Here is a 12,978-nt window from a genome sequence, read left to right as displayed (position 1 = left end):
GCACACTAACTTGTCCTCGGACTCAATAAGGAATTCGCACCTTCGCTGTTGCTCGATCTGGCTGTACGGATTAGTGCTGTCACCCATGCCTCCGCACATTTTCTTTGCGGTCTGATTGAAATCTACTTACCGGTCTAAATATGAGACTGGAAGCAGCCGGAGCACGTTGCCGAGTAGATCACGGCTAGACAGATTTCTGGAATAACGAAAACGTCGTAATGGTAGGTCAGCCGTTCTTGTTGTTCTTCTTCTTCTACTGCCTTGATATATGGCACATACCCACGACGGGGTTTTGGTCATTGTTCTGGTGGACGGCCAATTGTCCTACACATACTGAATTAGTGCATAAAGTAATTGTCAACAAAACAAAAACATAAGATTTAAGATCACAAAAGTTATTGAAACGAAAAAACATACGAAGCGAAAATTTGGATGTTTGTAAATTTGGATGAGGGTGGAATTGAATTCTCGAACCTCTTTGTCTTCTGCGTCATGCAGATTGTTGGCCGTGCAAGAAAACCAATATTAACAATCTCGGCCATGCATTTGTATTTTCAACTTAGATTTTTACAATGGTGCTATCATTATGAAATGCTCCCACAATAACGCCATAGAAATTGATTGCACTCAGGGCTAGTATTTATGGCTTTAGTGTCATGAAGACAAAATCGGACCATCATCGTCCACTGGCGTTTTGAAGATCACGCGGAATTTCAAGCTACGGCCTGAAGTATAGACGTTTGTTTGAGCAGTGACTCAAAATATGTTTACTTTTGAAGTGTGGGAGACTTATAAAGCAATTTATTTTTGCTTTCGCAATGAGAAGTGCGATATTTTAAATACTTTTGCAACTCTGCACAGGTGAGAAAGAATTCCATTTCAAGCTCAATACAGCGTCACATCATTCGTCTTAAAATGCTAAACAACGCATTTACGAGCAGTTTGGTTTCGTATGTTTTTTAAAAAGAATCGAAACTTTATCTATTGTTGCCAGCATCGAGGGTACGTACACATGCTTCACTTGGAGTGGTGGTGTCAACGTGCCACACCAGCCTTCAACACCCCTTAGGGGTGCGCACAGCAAGGACAGTGTGAAAAAGATGATAAATAAAAGTGTACGTTCATGACTGAATTTATTCCAACTCTTATTTTCTGCTGTTGCGGTTCCCCAATATTACCATAGTCAGTACTTGGCTTGATTTCAATAGTCGCCCTAATTGGCAGAGAAAATATCAATTTTTCTTTTTTTAGGAGCAGTTGTATACTTTTGATCTGAATGCTGCAAGTAATGATAAATGTCAGCCGTCCAGCAGTTTGAATAATATAAGTATGTCTGCAAAAAAGCACGAGAAAGCCTCTATGCGGGCAGGCAGGCAGGCTTGCAGGCTTCCAGGCGAGCAGTAGCAGCAAGCAGCAGCAGCTGAAAAAAAAATAATACTACGAGAACACATTCAGTAATTGAGGACAGAGAAGATGAATATGAAAGAAGCCTAATCTTCTAAAGTAATAGTTACTAGCGCTATCCAAGTGATATATCTTTCAACAAAAATATGTTGAGCACAAACTGTAGTGCAGGTGCCTTCTGCAATAAAGGCCCACCCGCTTCCCCTAAAAAAGCAACCCCTAATTCTCATCTTATGCTATATGGCACTTTCAGGTGTTAGCATCAAAATTATGTGATCAAGAAAAGGCGGCAGTGTGCAGGAAAGAAATCTGCGTGTCTTAATAACACCATGGTGTCCAGAATAGATCAATTATGAAGAAACAATAAGGCGTCAGAGTGCAGGAAAGAACTCCGCGTTTTTATTAACACCATGGCGTCCGGACTAGATCAGATAAGAAATCAGATTACTGTAGTGGTCGCTTTGAACTGCTTCCTTTACTAGTTGGGGGGCGTGGCAGATCATATCGATGTGTTTGGTCGCGTTGAATAGAGTGACCGCATCGCTTCCCAAGAGGTAGCCAGTCACTCTGGGACTCGTCTTCCAGCCTAGTTTGCCTCCAGAGTCTGACCAAAGAAGGTCACACTTGGTCCCCCTACAGGGGCACCTCCTGCTTGCGCTCCATGGCTCAGAAGTCCAGAGTTTGGATAGATGGTGACAGACCTCCATGAACGCAGAAAATTTTGCCATCGATGACAGCCCACAAAGGCAGGTAGTCCAAGGACCCTGCAGCAACGCCACACAACAAGGCAATTGTATTTTCGCAACCACTCATCACAAAAGCCGCATAGCATCGAAACATGCCGGCTGTCGTGGTTTCCCCTGATCAGTGTGATGCGTTCTGGGTAGCGTAAATTGATGGCGAGCAGCAAACGAAATGTCTCTACACTGTGAAAGTTCTGGTCGACAAAGCCTCCCAGGAAGATGTAGTTGCTACTGGGGACCTCTCCACCAACTTTGAACAGTTCTTGCAGGTCATAAAACTGGCCGTGGATATCACCACATACGTTGACTGGTGAGTCCGCCATCTGCAAGTTAGTCAATTAGATAAGAGTTTCCCGGGCTTTGCGCACACTAACTTGTCCTCGGACTCAATAAGGAATTCGCACCTTCACTGTTGCTCGATCTGGCTGTACAGATTAGTGCTGTCACCCATGCCTCCGCACATTTTCTTTGCGGTCTGATTGAAATCTACTTACCGGTCTAAATATGAGACTGGAAGCAGCCGGAGCACGTTGCCGAGTAGATCACGGCTGGACAGATTTCTAGAAGAACGAAATTGTCGTAATGGTAGGTCAGCCGTTCTTGTTGTTCTTCTTCTTCTACTGCCTTGATATATGGCACATACCCACGACGGGGTTTGGTCATTGTTCTGGTGGACGGCCAATTGTCCTACACATACTGAATTAGTGCATAAAGTAATTGTCAACAAAACAAAAACATAAGATTTAAGATCACAAAAGTTATTGAACCAAAAAAATACTATGCGAAAATTTGGATGTTTGTAAATTTGGATGAGGGTGGAATTGAATTCTCGAACCTCTTTGTCTTCTGCCTCATGCAGATTGTTGGCCGTGCGGGAAAACCAATATTAACAATCTCGGCCATGCATTTTTATTTTCAACTTAGATTTTTACATTGGTGCTATCTTTATGAAATGCTCCCACAATAACGCCATAGAAATTGATTGCATTCAGGGCTACTATTTATGTCTTTAGTGTCATGAAGTCCAGTTTGGACCATCATCGTCCACTGGTGTTTTGAAGATCACGCGGAATTTCCAGCTACGGCCTGAAGTACAGACGTTTGTTTGAGCGGTGACTCAAAATATGTTTACTTTTGAAGAGTGGGAGATTTATAAAGCAATTTATTTTTACTTTCGCACTGAGAAGTGCGATATTTTGAATACTTTTGCAACTCTGCACAGGTGAGAAAGAATTCCATTTCAAGCTCAATGCAGCGTCACATCCTTCGTCTTAAAAGGCTAAACAACGCATTTACGAGCAGTTTGGTTTCGTATGTTTTTTAAAAAGAATCGAAACTTTATCTATTGTTGCCAGCATCGAGGGTACGTACACATGCTTCACTTGGGGTGGTGGTGTCAACGTGCCACACCAGCCTTCAACACCCCTTAGGGGTGCGCACAGCAAGGACAGTGTGAAAAAGATGATAAATAAAAGTGTACGTTCATGATTGAATTTATTCCAACTCTTATTTTCTGCTGTTGCGGTTCCCCAATATTACCATAGTCAGTACTTGGCTTGATTTCAATAGTCGCCCTGATTGGCAGAGAAAATATCAATTTTTCTTTTTTTAGGAGCAGTTGTATACTTTTGATCTGAATGCTGCAAGTAATGATAAATGTCAGCCGTCCAGCAGTTTGAATAATATAAGTATGTCTGCAAAAAAGTACGAGAAAGCCTCTATGCGGGCAGGCAGGCAGGCTTGCAGGCTTCCAGGCGAGCAGTAGCAGCAAGCAGCAGCAGCTGAAAAAAATAATACTACGAGAACACATTCAGTAATTGAGGACAGGGAAGATGAATATGAAAGAAGTCTAATCTTCTAAACTAATAGTTACTAGCGCTATCCAAGTGATATATCTTTCAACAAAAATATGTTGAGCACAAACTGTAGTGCAGGTGCCTTCTGCAATAAAGGCCCACCCGCTTCCCCTAAAAAAGCAACCCCTAATTCTGATCTTACGCTATATGGCACTTTCAGGTGTTAGCATCAAAATTATGTGATCAAGAAAAGGCGGCAGTGTGCAGGAAAGAAATCTGCGTGTCTTAATAACACCATGGTGTCCGGAATAGATCAATTATGAAGAAACAATAAGGCGTCAGAGTGCAGGAAAGAACTCCGCGTTTTTATTAGCACCATGGCGTCCGGACTAGATCAGATAAGAAATCAGATTACTGTAGTGGTCGCTTTGAACTGCTTCCTTTACTAGTTGGGGGGCGTGGCAGATCATATCGATGTGATTGGTCGCGTTGAATAGAGTAACCGCATCGCTTCCCAAGAGGTAGCCAGTCACTCTGGGACTCGCCTTCCAGCCTAGTTTGCCTTCAGAGTCTGACCAAAGAAGGTCACACTTGGTCCCCCTACAGGGGCACCTCCTGCTTGCGGTCCATGGCTCAGAAGTCCAGAGTTTGGATAGATGGTGACAGACCTCCATGAACGCAGAAAATTTTGCCATCGATGACAGCACACAAAGGCAGGTAGTCCAAGACCCTGCAGCAACGCCACACAACAAGGCAATTGTAATTTCGCAACCACTCATCACAAAAGCCGCATAGCATCGAAACGTGTCGGCTGTCGTGGTTTCCCCTGATCAGTGTGATGCGTTCTGGGTAGCGTAAATTGATGGCTAGCAGCAAACGAAATATCTCTACACTGTGAAAGCTCTGGTCGACAAAGTTTTCCATGAAGATGTAGTTGCTACTGGGGACCTCTCCACCAACATCGAACAGTTCTTGTAGGTCATAAAACTGGCCGTGGATATCACCACATACGTTGACTGGTGAGTCCACCATCTGCAAGTTAGTCAATTTGATAAGAGTTTCCCGGGCTTTGCGCACACTAACTTGTCCTCGAACTCAATAAGGAATTCGCACCTTCGCTGTTGCTCGATCTGGCTGTACAGATTAGTGCTGTCACCCATGCCTCCGCACATTTTCTTTGCTGTGTGATTGAAATCTGCTTACCGGTCTAAATATGAGGCAGGAAGCAGCCGAAGCACGTTGCCGAGTAGATCACGGCTGGACAGATTTCTGGAAGACCGAAAACCTCGTAATGGTAGGTCAGCCGTTCTTGTTGTTCTTCTTCTACTGCCTTGATATATGGCACATACCCACGACGGGGTTTTGGTCATTGTTCTGGTGGACGGCCAATTGTCCTACACATACTGAATTAGTGCATAAAGTAATTGTCAACAAAACAAAAACATAAGATTTAAGATCACAAAAGTTATTGAAATGAAAAAACATACGAAGCGAAAATTTGGATGTTTGTAAATTTGGATTAGGGTGGAATTGAATTCTAGAACCTCTTTGTCTTCTGCGTCATGCAGATTGTTGGCCGTGCAAGAAAACCAATATTAACAATCTCGGCCATGCATTTTTATTTTCAACTTTGATTTTTACATAGGTGCTATCTTTATGAAATGCTCCCACAATAACGCCATAGAAATTGATTTCACTCAGGGCTAGTATTTATGGCTTTAGTGTCATGAAGTCAAAATCGGACCATCATCGTCCACTGGCATTTTGAAGATCACGCGGAATTTCCAGCTACGGCCTGAAGTATAGACGTTTGTTTGAGCGGTGACTCAAAATATGTTTACTTTTGAAGTGTGGGAGATTTATAAAGCAATTTATTTTTACTTTCGCACTGAGAAGTGCGATATTTTGAATACTTTTGCAACTCTGCACAGGTGAGAAAGAATTCCATTTCAAGCTCAATACAGCGTCACATCCTTCGTCTTAAATGGCTAAACAACGCATTTACGAGCAGTCTGGTTTCGTATGTTTTTTAAAAAGAATCGAATCATTATCTATTGTTGCCAGCATCGAGGGCACGTACACATGCTTCACTTTGGGTGGTGGAGTCAACGTGCCACACCGGCTTTTCAACACCCCTTAGGGGTGCCCACAGCAAGGACAGTGTGAAAAAGATGATAAATAAAAGTGTACGTTCATGATTGAATTTATTCCAACTCTTATTTTCTGCTGTTGCGGTTCCCCAATATTACCATAGTCAATACTTGGCTTGATTTCAATATTCACCCTAATTGGCAGAGAAAATATCAATTTTTCTTTTTTTAGGAGCAGTTGTATACTTTTGATCTGAATGCTGCAAGTAATGATAAATGTCAGCCGTCCAGCAGTTTGAATAATATAAGTATGTCTGCAAAAAAGTACGAGAAAGCCTCTATGCGGGCAGGCAGGCAGGCTTGTAGGCTTGCAGGCGAGCAGTAGCAGCAAGCAGCAGCAGCTGAAAAAAAAATAATACTACGAGAACACATTCAGTTACTGAGGACGGGGAAGATGAATATGAAAGAAGCCTAATCTTCTAAACTAATGTTTACTAGCGCTATCCAAGTGATATATCTTTCAAGAATAAAATGTTGAGCACGAACTGTAGTACAGGTACCTTCTGCAATAAAGGCCCACCCGCTTCCCTAAAAAAGCAACCCTTAATTCTCATCTTACGATATATGGCACTTTCAGGTGTTAGCATCAAAGTTATGTGATCAAAAAAAGGCGGCAGTGTGCAGGAAAGAAATCTGCGTTTCTTAATAACACCATGGTGTCCGGAATAGATCAGTTATGAAGAAACAATAAGGCGTCAGAGTGCAGGAAAGAACTCCGCGTTTTTATTAATACCATGGCGTCCGGACTAGATCAGATAAGAAATCAGATTACTGTAGTGGTCGCTTTGAACTGCTTCCTTTACTAGTTGGGGGGCGTGGCAGATCATATCGATGTGATTGGTCGCGTTGAATAGAGTGACCGCATCGCTTCCCAAGAGGTAGCCAGTCACTCTGGGACTCGTCTTACAGCCTAGTTTGCCTCCAGAGTCTGACCAAAGAAGGTCACACTTGGTCCCCCTACAGGGGCACCTCCTGCTTGCGGTCCATGGCTCAGAAGTCCAGAGTTTGGATAGATGGTGACAGACCTCCATGAACGCAGAAAATCTTGCCATCGATGACAGCACACAAAGGCAGGTAGTCCAAGGACTCTGCAGCAACGCCACACAACAAGGCTATTGTAATTTCGCAACTACTCATCACAAAAGCCGCACCGCATCGAAACATGTCGGCTCTCGTGGTTTCCCCTGATCAGTGTGATGCGTTCTGGGTAGCGTAAATTGATGGCTAGCAGCAAACGAAATGTCTCTACACTGTGAAAGCTCTGGTCGACAAAGTCTCTCATGAAGATGTAGTTGCTACTGGGGACCTCTCCACCAACTTCGAACAGTTCTTGCAGGTCATAAAACTGGCCGTGGATATCACCACATACGTTGACTGGTGAGTCCACCATCTGCAAGTTAGTCAATTTGATAAGAGTTTCCAGGGCTTTGCGCACACTAACTTCTACCCGGACTCAATAAGGAATTCGCACCTTCGCTGTTGCTCGATCTGGCTGGGCAGATTAGTGCTGTCACCCATGCCTCCACACATTTTCTTTGCTGTGTGATTGAAATCTGCTTACCGGTCTAAATATGAGGCAGGAAGCAGCCGAAGCACGTTGCCGAGTAGATCACGGCTGGACAGATTTCTGGAAGACCGAAAACCTAGTAATGGTAGGTCAGCCGTTCTTGTTGTTCTTCTTCTACTGCCTTGATATATGGCACATACCCACGTCGGGGTTTTGGTCATTGTTCTGGTGGACGGCCAATTGTCCTACACATACTGAATTAGTGCATAAAGTAATTGTCAACAAAACAAAAACATAAGATTTAAGATCACAAAAGTTATTGAAACGAAAAAACATACGAAGCGAAAATTTGGATGTTTGTAAATTTGGATGAGGGTGGAATTGAATTCCCGAACCTCTTTGTCTTCTGCGTCATGCAGATTGTTGGCCGTGCAAGAAAACCAATATTAACAATCTCGGCCATGCATTTTTATTTTCAACTTAGATTTTTACAATGGTGCTATCATTATGAAATGCTCCCACAATAACGCCATAGAAATTGATTGCACTCAGGGCTAGTATTTATGGCTTTAGTGTCATGAAGACAAAATCGGACCATCATCGTCCACTGGCGTTTTGAAGATCACGCGGAATTTCCAGCTACGGCCTGAAGTATAGATGTTTGTTTGAGCAGTGACTCAAAATATGTTTACTTTTGAAGTGTGGGAGATTTATAAAGCAATTTATTTTTGCTTTCGCATTGAGAAGTGCGATATATTAAATACTTTTGCAACTCTGCACAGGTGAGAAAGAATTCCATTTCAAGCTCAATACAGCGTCACATCCTTCATCTTAAATGGCTAAACAACGCATTTACGAGCAGTTTGGTTTTGTATGTTTTTTAAAAAGAATAGAAACATTATCTATTGTTGCCAGCATCGAGGGCACGTACACATGCTTCACTTGGGATGGTGGTGTCAACGTGCCACACCGGCTTTCCAACACCCCTTAGGGGTGCCCACAGCAAGGACAGTGCGAAAAAGATGATAAATAAAAGTGTACGTTCATGATTGAATTTATTCCGACTCATTTTCTGCTGTTGCGGTTCCCCAATATTACCATAGTCAGTACTTGGCTTGATATCAATATTCGCCCTAATTGGCAGAGAAAATATCAATTTTTCTTTTTTAGGAGCAGTTGTATACTTTTGATCTGAATGCTGCAAGTAATGATAAAAATCAGCCGTCCAGCAGTTTGAATAATATAGGTATGTCTGCAAAAAAGCACGAGAAAGCCTCTATGCAGGCAGACAGGCAGGCTTGCAGGCGAGCAGTAGCAGCAAGCAGCAGCAGCTGAAAAAAATAATACTACGAGAACACATTCAGTAATTGAGGACGGGGAAGATGAACATGAAAGAAGCCAAATCTGAACTAATGGTTACTAGCGCTATCCAAGTGATATAGCTTTCAAGAAAAATATGTTGAGCACAAACTGTAGTACCGGTACCTTCTGCAATAAAGGCCCACCCGCTTCCCCTAAAAAAGCAACCCTTAATTCTCATCTTACGCTATATGGCACTTTCAGGTGTTAGCGTCAAAATTATGTGATCAAGAAAAGGCGGCAGTGTGCTGGAAAGAAATCTGCGTGTCTTAATAACACCATGGTGTCCAGAATAGATCAATTATGAAGAAACAATAAGGCGTCAGAGTGCAGGAAAGAACTCCGCGTTTTTATTAACACCATGGCGTCCGGACTAGATCAGAGAAGAAATCAGATTACTGTAGTGGTCGCTTTGAACTGCTTCCTTTACTAGTTGGGGGGCGTGGCAGATCATATCGATGTGATTGGTCGCGTTGAATAGAGTAACCGCATCGCTTCCCAAGAAGTAGCCAGTCACTCTGGGACTCGCCTTCCAGCCTAGTTTGCCTCCAGAGTCTGACCAAAGAAGGTCACACTTGGTCCCGCTACAGGGGCACCTCCTGCTTGCGGTCCATGGCTCAGAAGTCCAGAGTTTGTATAGATGGTGACAGACCTCCATGAACGCAGAAAATTTTGCCATCGATGACAGCACACAAAGGCAGGTAGTCCAAGGACACTGCAGCAATGCCACACAACAAGGCAATTGTAATTTCGCAACCACTCATCACAAAAGCCGCACCGCATCGAAACATGTCGGCTGTCGTGGTTTCCCCTGATCAGTGTGATGCGTTCTGGGTAGCGTAAATTGATGGCTAGCCGCAAACGAAATGTCTCTACACTGTGAAAGCTCTGGTCGACAAAGTCTCCCATGAAGATGTAGTTGCTACTGGGGACCTCTCCACCAACTTCGAACAGATCTTGTAGGTCATAAAACTGGCCGTGGATATCACCACATACGTTGACTGGTGAGTCCACCATCTGCAAGTTAGTCAATTTGATAAGAGTTTCCCGGGCTTTGCGCACACTAACTTGTCCTCGAACTCAATAAGGAATTCGCACCTTCGCTGTTGCTCGATCTGGCTGTACAGATTAGTGCTGTCACCCATGCCTCCGCACATTTTCTTTGCTGTGTGATTGAAATCTGCTTACCGGTCTAAATATGAGGCAGGAAGCAGCCGAAGCACGTTGCCGAGTAGATCACGGCTGGACAGATTTCTGGAAGACCGAAAACCTCGTAATGGTAGGTCAGCCGTTCTTGTTCTTCTTCTTCTACTGCCTTGATATATGGCACATACCCACGACGGGGTTTTGGTCATTGTTCTGGTGGACGGCCAATTATCCTACACATACTGAATTAGTGCATAAAGTAATTGTCAACAAAACAAAAACATAAGATTTAAGATCACAAAAGTTATTGAAATGAAAAAACATACGAAGCGAAAATTTGGATGTTTGTAAATTTGGATTAGGGTGGAATTGAATTCTAGAACCCCTTTGTCTTCTGCGTCATGCAGATTGTTGGCCGTGCAAGAAAACCAATATTAACAATCTCGGCCATGCATTTTTATTTTCAACTTTGATTTTTACATTGGTGCTATCTTTATGAAATGCTCCCACAATAACGCCATAGAAATTGATTTCACTCAGGGCTAGTATTTATGGCTTTAGTGTCATGAAGTCAAAATCGGACCATCATCGTCCACTGGCATTTTGAAGATCACGCGGAATTTCCAGCTACGGCCTGAAGTATAGACGTTTGTTTGAGCGGTGACTCAAAATATGTTTACTTTTGAAGTGTGGGAGATTTATAAAGCAATTTATTTTTACGTTCGCACTGAGAAGTGCGATATTTTGAATACTTTTGCAACTCTGCACAGGTGAGAAAGAATTCCATTTCAAGCTCAATACAGCGTCACATCCTTCGTCTTAAATGGCTAAACAACGCATTTACGAGCAGTCTGGTTTCGTATGTTTTTTAAAAAGAATCGAATCATTATCTATTGTTGCCAGCATCGAGGGCACGTACACATGCTTCACTTTGGGTGGTGGAGTCAACGTGCCACACCGGCTTTTCAACACCCCTTAGGGGGGCCCACAGCAAGGACAGTGTGAAAAAGATGATAAATAAAAGTGTACGTTCATGATTGAATTTATTCCAACTCTTATTTTCTGCTGTTGCGGTTCCCCAATATTACCATAGTCAATACTTGGCTTGATTTCAATATTCACCCTAATTGACAGAGAAAATATCAATTTTTCTTTTTTTAAGAGCAGTTGTATACTTTTGATCTGAATGCTGCAAGTAATGATAGATGTCAGCCGTCCAGCAGTTTGAATAATATAATTATGACTGCAAAAATGCACGAGAAAGCCTCTATGCAGGCAGGCAGGCAGGCTTGTAGGCTTGCAGGCGAGCAGTAGCAGCAAGCAGCAGCAGCTGAAAAAAAAATAATACTACGAGAACACATTCAGTAATTGAGGACGGGGAAGATGAATATGAAAGAAACCTAATCTTCTAAACTAATGGTTACTAGCGCCATCCAAGTGATATATCTTTCAAGAATAATATGTTGAGCACGAACTGTAGTACAGGTACCTTCTGCAATTAAGGCCCACCCGCTTCCCTAAAAAAGCAACCCTTAATTCTCATCTTACGATATATAACACTTTCAGGTGTTAGCATCAAAGTTATGTGATCAAAAAAAGGCGGCAGTGTGCAGGGAAGAAATCTGCGTTTCTTAATAACACCATGGTGTCCGGAATAGATCAGTTATGAAGAAACAATAAGGCGTCAGAGTGCAGGAAAGAACTCCTCGTTTTTATTAACACCATGGCGTCCGGACTAGATCAGATAAGAAATCAGATTACTGTAGTGGTCGCTTTGAACTGCTTCCTTTACTAGTTGGGGGGCGTGGCAGATCATATCGATGTGATTGGTCGCGTTGAATAGAGTGACCGCATCGCTTCCCAAGAGGTAGCCAGTCACTCTTGGACTCGTCTTACAGCCTAGTTTGCCTCCAGAGTCTGACCAAAGAAGGTCACACTTGGTCCCTCTACAGGGGCACCTCCTGCTTGCGGTCCATGGCTCAGAAGACCAGAGTTTGGATAGATGGTGACAGACCTCCATGAACGCAGAAAATCTTGCCATCGATGACAGCACACAAAGGCAGGTAGTCCAAGGACCCTGCAGCAACGCCACACAACAAGGCAATTATAATTTCGCAACCACTCATCACAAAAGCCGCACCGCATCGAAACATGTCGGCTCTCGTGGTTTCCCCTGATCAGTGTGATGCGTTCTAGGTAGCGTAAATTGATGGCGAGCAGCAAACGAAATGTCTCTACACTATGAAAGTTCTGGTCGACAAAGTCTCCCAGGAAGATGTAGTTGCTACTGGGGACCTCTCCACCAACTTTGAACAGTTCTTGCAGGTCATAAAACTGGCCGTGGATATCACCACATACGTTGACTGGTGAGTCCACCATCTGCAAGTTAGTCAATTTGATAAGAGTTTCCCGGGCTTTGCGCACACTAACTTGTCCTCGGACTCAATAAGGAATTCGCACCTTCGCTTTTGCTCGATCTGGCTGTACAGATTAGTGCTGTCATCCATGCCTCCGCACATTTTCTTTGCGGTCTGATTGAAATCTACTTACCGGTCTAAATATGAGACTGGAAGCAGCCGGAGCACGTTGCCCAGTAGATCACGGCTGGACAGATTTCTGGAAGAACGAAAACGTCGAAATGGTAGGTCAGCCGTTCTTGTTGTTCTTCTACTGCCTTGATATATGGCATATACCCACGACGGGGTTTTGGTCATTGTTCTGGTGGACGGCCAATTGTCCTACACATACTGAATTAGTGCATAAAGTAATTGTCAACAAAACAAAAACATAAGATTTAAGATCACAAAAGTTATTGAACCAAAAAAAATACTAAGCGAAAATTTGGATGTTTGTAAATTTGGATGAGGGTGGAA

At 43.1% G+C, this 12,978-nt stretch overlaps 4 pseudogenes; all 4 read right to left on the bottom strand.

Annotated features, from left to right (window-relative positions):
* Positions 1-1,826: 1,826 nt before the first annotated feature.
* LOC146184176 (serine/threonine-protein phosphatase 4 catalytic subunit B pseudogene) lies at positions 1,827-2,610 on the bottom strand (annotated as a pseudogene).
* A 1,722-nt stretch (positions 2,611-4,332) lies between these two features.
* Positions 4,333-5,115, bottom strand: LOC146184175 (serine/threonine-protein phosphatase 4 catalytic subunit B pseudogene; annotated as a pseudogene).
* Positions 5,116-6,839: 1,724 nt separating this feature from the next.
* On the bottom strand, positions 6,840-7,611 carry LOC146184174 (serine/threonine-protein phosphatase 4 catalytic subunit B pseudogene; annotated as a pseudogene).
* Positions 7,612-11,840: 4,229 nt separating this feature from the next.
* On the bottom strand, positions 11,841-12,624 carry LOC146184173 (serine/threonine-protein phosphatase 4 catalytic subunit pseudogene; annotated as a pseudogene).
* Positions 12,625-12,978: the final 354 nt, after the last annotated feature.

Source organism: Amblyomma maculatum, chromosome 7 (assembly GCF_055883805.1).
Source record: "Amblyomma maculatum isolate TAMU_Amacu chromosome 7, ASM5588380v1, whole genome shotgun sequence".
Taxonomy (NCBI): Eukaryota; Metazoa; Arthropoda; class Arachnida; order Ixodida; family Ixodidae; genus Amblyomma; species Amblyomma maculatum.
Note: the sequence above shows the minus strand (reverse complement) of the source record. Positions and strands in the feature narration are given on the sequence as shown.